Below are 7,298 nucleotides of genomic sequence, written 5' to 3'. Positions count from 1 at the left end.
CCAGCTGGGAAGCTCCTTCCCTCCCATGACAGGAAGTTCATTGTTGAGGTCCCGGGATCTGCCAGACAATAAAGGAAGCAGCTGCTACCATGGCAATGGTGTGTGACATAAGCAAAACTTGCGCCATAATGGGTGTGGGGATATGTCCCAATTCACGGTCTCCTTGCTGTCATGGGAACGGGGAACTGTGCTAGCCGGGCTCCTCTCTCTGTTCTCCTCCCACTGCAAGTCCCGACTGCTTCCCTTCGCATGCCACAGCAAGGGGTGAAGGAAACAAGGTCACTGGGTACACCACCTGCCTTTACCTGTAGCGAAGCCTCAGATGCACTTAGCCTGACAGCCACAGAGGCACAACCACACAAAACAACACTTCCCAGAAAGACACACGGTCACAGAATATACGTGACACACTGCACTGGAGGTAACGCATAGGCACTTAACAAAACCATGGAAATAGTTATCCTAAATGATGTACAGGGCAAAATGGACAGAAGTTTGTGGTACTACATACAGCAAAACTCATAAATCCAAGCGGTTGCACAGTTTTCAGAAATGTATACACGTGTATACAGCCTGAGAACTTGGGGATCCAAGTTCACAAGCACAAAACATAGGGCTGCAGTAACAGAGCACCATTCACAAATCCAAGGTGTGTGTGCGTACACCCAGAGACACACTATATGCAACCCAGCCAGACATAACACACACACTACTTGCCATGTTACAGAAAAAGGATGCATTAAAAAATAAAACACAACAGATTTGTATGCCACTCCTCTTCTGTAACACATACACACCACATATGCATTCAAGGCCAGATGCTCTATATACATGCACACACGCACACACAGCACTAAACAAACATTTGTATGTGCACATTAGAAAGTAGTGTACAGCTCTTATGGCAAACACACTGCCTGCAACACATGGGGAGTCTAGGGGAGCCATCCAAGTATACAGAGAGAAGGAGGGAAGAGGAGTTGAGCTCTCTTGTGTGTGCGTGCGTGCATGCGTGCTGTGTTTCACCTCCCTCCTCCCCGCTGCTATCTGGACTACAGCCTGGTGGTGGCTGCGGTCACGAAGGGAGGGGGGATTGCCTCGCCCAGTGCATGAGTCACAGAGAGCAGACTTCCCTTCCCAGCAGGGCCCTGGGCTCAGCCACTTGCCTGCCGGGAAAGGCTCTGTATGCTAGCCGGGGTCAGAGCCGTGGCTGCTCTGAAGTGGGCATTGGCAAGGGTGGGAGAGGGGTCTCTGGTGAGAACATCTGCTGGGTGAGGAGGAGGAGGAGGCGGCGGAGAGAGATGCGTGGAAGAGTTTTGATCCCAGTCCAAGCACTCTTGTTTTTTGGACCGCCCAAAGACATATTTTACTGTCTCTTGGCTGCAACTAATTTCACTGCGAATGCTCTCCCACTTCACAGCGGCCAAGCAGTTATGGATTTCTTGGCTCTAAGGAAGGAGCAATTCGGGAAGACATCTCCATCTCATCCTCACCCATGTGTAGTATAGTGGTTGGAGCCAGTGTCGGACTAGGACTTGGGAGACCAGAGTACAAATCCCCACTCAGCCATGAAGCTCAATGGGGGGTCTTTGGGTCAGTCCCTGCCTCTTAGCCTAACCTACCTCACAGGATTGTTGTGAGGTGTAAATGAGGCAAGGGAGAACCATGTACGTCACCTTCAGCTCCTGGGGGGAGGAAAAACAGTGGGATATAAATGCAATAAACAGATAAAAGTGCATCCTAGATGTGCTCCAAAAGTAGGTATGACAGTCTGACAGAATAACAACCCAGTTCAAAATAAGGGAAAGTAGTCCATGCCTCATTGCCTCAATCCCTTCCCCCAACACCTGCTAATCTCAGACTACAAGATCCTGCCCTATGCAGATCCCAGCCTAAACAGGGGCATCAAATGGTCCAGAAATGGGGTGGGTGACTTTATTGCTGGATCATTTATGTAGTTCCCTGTTCTGACCTTGGGGACAGCCCCAAATTGACTCTCTCTGCCCCTCACTGCCAGCTGGGAAATCCCAACTGGAGACTAAAGCAGAGGCCTTGCTGTGCTAGGTTCATTCAGCTGTGTCCTCCTGGGACAGCTGCTTCCAAAGTCAGACCACCAAGGGACATAAAAAGATAGGAAGCTGCCTCATACCAGGTTAGACCATTGCTCCATCCAGCTCAATACTATGCTGACAGGCAGCTTTCCAGGCCTTCAGAGAGGGACTTCTCCCTGCCCTACCTGGAGATGATGGGGATTGAAACTGGGACCTTCTACCACTGAGGTACAGCCCTTCCCCAACTCACACATTCTCCACCTCTCTCTTTCTCCTTTGGGTCTGCTTCTTCCCTTCCCACCCTCTCCGGCCCTACAGCATCCCTCGCCCCTAAACATGCTCTGGATCTCTCTGATCTGGACACTGGCACCTGGCTGTGTCCCTCCCTTGCCCAGGCTGTAATTAGCAGCTATTAAAGGTCATTAGCAAACTGGGAGTTAATGACCAGGTAGGAGCAACTTGGCTTCAGCACCGGGGTGTTGGCTTGTCTACCTGCCTGTTTACAGCTTTGCCAGCTGCTGGAATACCACCGCTAAGCAGAGACCAGACGGAACAGATGACGCCTTGAGTTGGTTGGGAGAGAGGGAGGGATGCTTGAGAGGCAGTTTTGTAAGGAGCCAGGGCTGGCTGCAGACTTCTGAGGCTCAAGCAGTGGGCACAGAAAAGAGAGTGGATTTGGGGGAGATCTTGGGCTGTGGGTGCCTATGTCCACTTAGAACCAGCCCTCACCCTAGCATCCTACTGTGGCACAAAGAGAGTGGAGTATCCTGCTTCTCAAAAGTCATGTAACCCCCAAGCCCAAACACATTGGCTGGGAGCTGGGGTACAAGCCCCAGAATTCTGGCTCATTGCCCAGACAGCCGTTTTCTGCTCTTCCTGCTCCCTAAAATTCCCTGGCTGCTCTTCATGGAATTAATCACTTCCTGTTCCAGAGCTGGGTGTTGTTCCGTTCTGTCCGAATGGGTAATGCACCACACTTCAGAGGCAATTGTACACCAGTTCTAAGCAATGAATTGCTATATAAATATATTCTAAGACATCCAACCTCTTCTCTTGTTTTCCCATTCTCCACAACCAGAGAGATTGCTTCAAAGCAGCCAAAGTATCTAAACAATGACAGCTAAGGACCCTTTTCCTGACCTCTGACTCCCATTCCTAAATATTCTTCCTCCCCTGTTGTGCCTCCCCTGTTTGCTTTTCTGTGAAATCATCTGTTTTTAAGTGTGGGCGGCTTCTCCAACTAGGACGTGCCTAGAGCAGAACAGCTGCCAAGGAACCGCACGCCAGAGACAGGGTGTGTGTATATATGCACAGAGAGGGTGATATACGTGGTGTGGGGTTTGTGATAGGGTGAATTGTCAAAGCCTGCAGAGGGTAGGTGTGAGTATGTAGGGGTATACTAACTACATCCTGTGGGTGTGTTTGGGGGGGTGAGGAACACTCAGTGTAAAGCATGGCACAGCGTATGTTTAGCACAGTGCATGTTTGGCTGAAAACAGTGTTGCTTTTATGTTCTGCAAATGTGCAAAGAGTGGTGGTGCATTGCAAGCAACTGATGCAGAATGTGGAAGGTCTTGTCTTTGGGTAGTATGTGGGAAAGTGCATCTGTGTATGTACTGTCTATAACATGCTATAAAACATGAGCATCCTCAGAGCTGTAACAAAGCATATTTGTTTACATGGTGTCTGAAGAAAGATGAGAGCAAAAGTGTGTGCGCAAGTGAACATGCACAGAAGGTGTGTGAGAATGTCTGAGGAGGGGCAGTAATAATACGATTCTGTGCTCGCTTGTAAATACTCATTCACCTGGTTGCTTGCGGTAAAAAATGCTTCCAGGCAACTAGCAAGGGATGTTTATAGCACTTGTTTCTTTTACACCACAAATCACTAATCCAGTAACTCTCTGGCCAGGTGGGCAAGTAAAAAAAAATAATGTTACGGATTAATAATTTTAGTTGACTAGAATTTGCAAGGCTGAATAAGGCATGCTGTGCAAGTTTCATCTCCCTTGCGTACAAGGAAATCCCTGCCAGAAAGTCCCACTCTAGACACTCCATTTGTGGATTTGGGCAGATTTCCTTGTCAACATAAAGCCCTGAAGGATGCCAAGACTTGCCTGAACAGTAAGGAGTATTACAGTGTGGTTAGGAAAGGGAGGGAGGAAGACAGAGAATTGCCAGTTCTACAGGGGGGTGGGGAAAGGCCCAAAGATAAATGCCATATTAAAAATGCCATATAAAAACAAATTAAACTTAGAATTAAAAAAACAACTAAATGTCATATAAAAACAAATTAGACTGAGAATTAAAAAAAAAAAAAAGCTGGTGGCAATCCTGTTGGGGTTGAATGCTGTAAAGAAATACAAAGAATGGGGTTGAGGAATGGGATCAAGAAGCTGCTGAGGCCCTGGTTTGTGACTGAGGAGGGATTCGAACTGGGGATTAATTAATTTATTACATTTCAATCCCACATTTTTTTCCTCTGAGGAGCTCAACGTGGAGTAAGTACATGGTTCTCGCACTCCATTTTATCCTCACAACAACCCTGTGAGGTAGGTTAAGCTGAGGATCCATGATTGATCCAAGCTCACCTAGTGAGCTTCATGGCTGAGTGGGGATTTGAAGAACCTCGGTCTACCAAGTCTTAGTCCAACACACTAACCAGCACACAGGCTCTGGGTCACAGTTCACACTCCTCCTTGCCAGTCTACTACATCAACTCTCAGAGAGCAGTGGTGGTGCTCAAGACTGAAAGCCACCCCAAACCAGCCGAAGCACGACATGGACAAAAACAGCCCATGTTCCTTCCTTACAGCCTCAGGGCAAGCTTGTTGAAGCAGAACTGACCTCCTGCTAGCCCTGGATGGGTTAATACCAGGCCATCCCAGGAAGGGAAGCTGGGAGCAGACGGTGTCTGAGTTGCTCCTGAGTCACATAGGCCGATAACACGTTTCCACCCAAGGCAGCCAAAATAACCCGGCTGGGAACTTTCCCACATGGAGTTTGTTTTTCATCTCCGCGGTTGCATGAGGCGGGGGATGTGAGAGAATAAAACACAAGGCTCCTGTTGAGGAGGCATACATTTGCCAAATGCTCCTCGGCAGCTAGTGTGGCACAATAGGCAGGAGTGTTGGGCTGGGGTGTGAGAAGCAAAAAGTCTCATTGCTACTTAATGATGAAGCAAACTGGGTGGCCATAAGAGAACGGCAATCTTTCAGCCTATCCTACCTCACAGGGCTGCTTTAGGATAAAAACACAGTGCTATGCGCCTTGGAAAGGTGATATGCACATGTAACAAATAAATGTTTCACTCACCCAAGATGGTTTCCCTTAAATAAGAACTTAAAACACCAAACAAGCTCCAAACCCAGGACTTACCTAAAATGTGAGGATTTCCTGATAGCTGGCAAGTCTGTCTGGGTCAGGTGGGAGAACCTTAGGCCTGGAGGTCAAATGTGGCCCTTTATCCGTCGTCTGAACTGTCCCCAAGCCATGCCCCTCCTCCACACTCTCTTCAAAAGGTTTTGCCTGGCTGGAAAGTGCTCTTGAACTGTAAAAATGGCCCTTGCTTGCCTAGATGGAGAGAGATATGTGTATATAAATCTCTGCCTTTGGCATGCCTAGAATGTGGCTTACTGTACAAAGGCAAAGAATCACACCCATAACCTTACCTACTTGCCTCTGGCCCCTCTCAGCAATGCAAGTGGTCCCAAGAAATTTGTCCGTGAGAGAATGTGGCCCCCAGGCTGATAAAAGTCCCCCGACCCATTTGGTTAGTTTTTGTTCTGCGGTACTTTGTGGTGTTTGATGGGCTGTGTTGGCTAATCCTATGCAGGAATTAGTCCAACCCAGTTCAATGGGACTTAGTAAAGGGGCCCCTGACCATTAGATCCAGTCGTGACCGACTCTGAGGTTGCGGCGCTCATCTCGCTTTATTGGCCAAGGGAGCCGGCGTACAGCTTCCGGGTCATGTGGCCAGCATGACTAAGCCGCTTCTGGCGAACCAGAGCAGCGCATGAAAACGCCGTTTACCTTCCCGCCGGAGCGGTACCTATTTATCTATTTGCACTTTGACGTGCTTTTGAACTGCTAGGTTGGCAGGAGCAGGGACCGAGCAACGGGAGCTCACCCCGTCGCAGGGATTTGAATTGCCGGCCTTCTGATTGGCAAATCCTAGGCTCTGTGGTTTAACCCACAGTGCCACCCGCGTCCCTTTCAATGGGACTTACTCTCCAGTAAAACAGTAGCCCTGTGCTCTCTGTACACCACAGTTGTGGTTTGTGACTGAGTAGATCAGCAAATAAGTTTGGATGTCAAAGAGGGAATCTTTAAAAACAAAACTATAGAGCAGAAAGAGTGTGGCTTTTGGAACCACAGGTAAATAAATGCTACCTAGCAGCATTGTGTGGACCACCAAGGGCTAAGAAATAGACAAGGCAAGGAGAGTGAATAAAGAGTAAGATAGGATTTGAGTCCTTTTCCTTAGACTGCAACACGCTCGATTCAGCCTCAGCAGCTGGGATATGAAACAGGCAATGTTCTTCCGCCTTCTTCTTGCCCATATAAAATGAAACTCCTTGGCAGCAGTAGGCATGAAAGTTATTCCTTCGAATCACAGACACACACACACAAACATACACAAGCTTTGCATAGCTGGCATCGCCCATGTCGTTTCCTCTACGGTAGCAGCCTCAAATGAAGGCACACTGCTGTCCCCCGGCGGGGGCTTGTGGTCCTGCAGCGCCGGGTGCTGAAACATCTGTTCCCTCATAGCGCCCCCTTTCATTTCGCATCAATCCAGTTTAATAAATCTTCTTCCCCTGTTAAGAAAGTCGGCTGTTTGTTGTCACACACACCACTACAGTCTTCGGCGTGTATGCTGCGTCTCGGTGTGGAGCTGGAACGGCCCGGAAAACTGAGAATTCCTGGAATACCTTTTCAACACGTGTAGGACAAGTCATAGAGAAACGTGACCATGAGCATGTGCAGAGTTCACTTCCACCGAGCGGCCCACACGCTTAGAAAGCAAGGCAGCTGGCATGCCTCCCAGGTGGCCCTGAACCTCCTCGGTTTCTGTCCCCCCCGCCGCCCCAGGAGTGAAGCACCGACCCCACCCACGAGCGATCCCCTTCGCCATATACAGTCATAAGCGCTCGCCTGACGCCCCCTCGCTCGTCCTAGAGCGTCTCGGTGCCTCGCGGGCGGGGCTGAGCCTCTCCGGTTCCGCCCCAGCTGCCAACGGCGGGGC

The 7,298-nt window shown here is 49.3% G+C and overlaps 1 long non-coding RNA gene across 2 annotated transcripts; it reads right to left on the bottom strand.

The window, feature by feature from the left end:
* Positions 1–3,888: 3,888 nt before the first annotated feature.
* On the bottom strand, positions 3,889–7,282 carry LOC144326948 (uncharacterized). Of its 2 annotated transcripts, none has more exons than XR_013391867.1 (2): positions 6,689–7,282; positions 3,889–5,623 (listed from the first exon to the last, which is right to left on the bottom strand). It is a non-coding gene; the product is annotated as an uncharacterized LOC144326948 (long non-coding RNA). The 2 variants fall into 2 exon arrangements; XR_013391866.1 differs by having other exon boundaries at positions 5,722–7,209.
* Positions 7,283–7,298: the final 16 nt, after the last annotated feature.

Source organism: Podarcis muralis, chromosome 2, assembly GCF_964188315.1.
Source record: "Podarcis muralis chromosome 2, rPodMur119.hap1.1, whole genome shotgun sequence".
Lineage (NCBI taxonomy): Eukaryota > Metazoa > Chordata > Lepidosauria > Squamata > Lacertidae > Podarcis > Podarcis muralis.
This window is presented reverse-complemented; position numbering and strand designations above follow the sequence as displayed.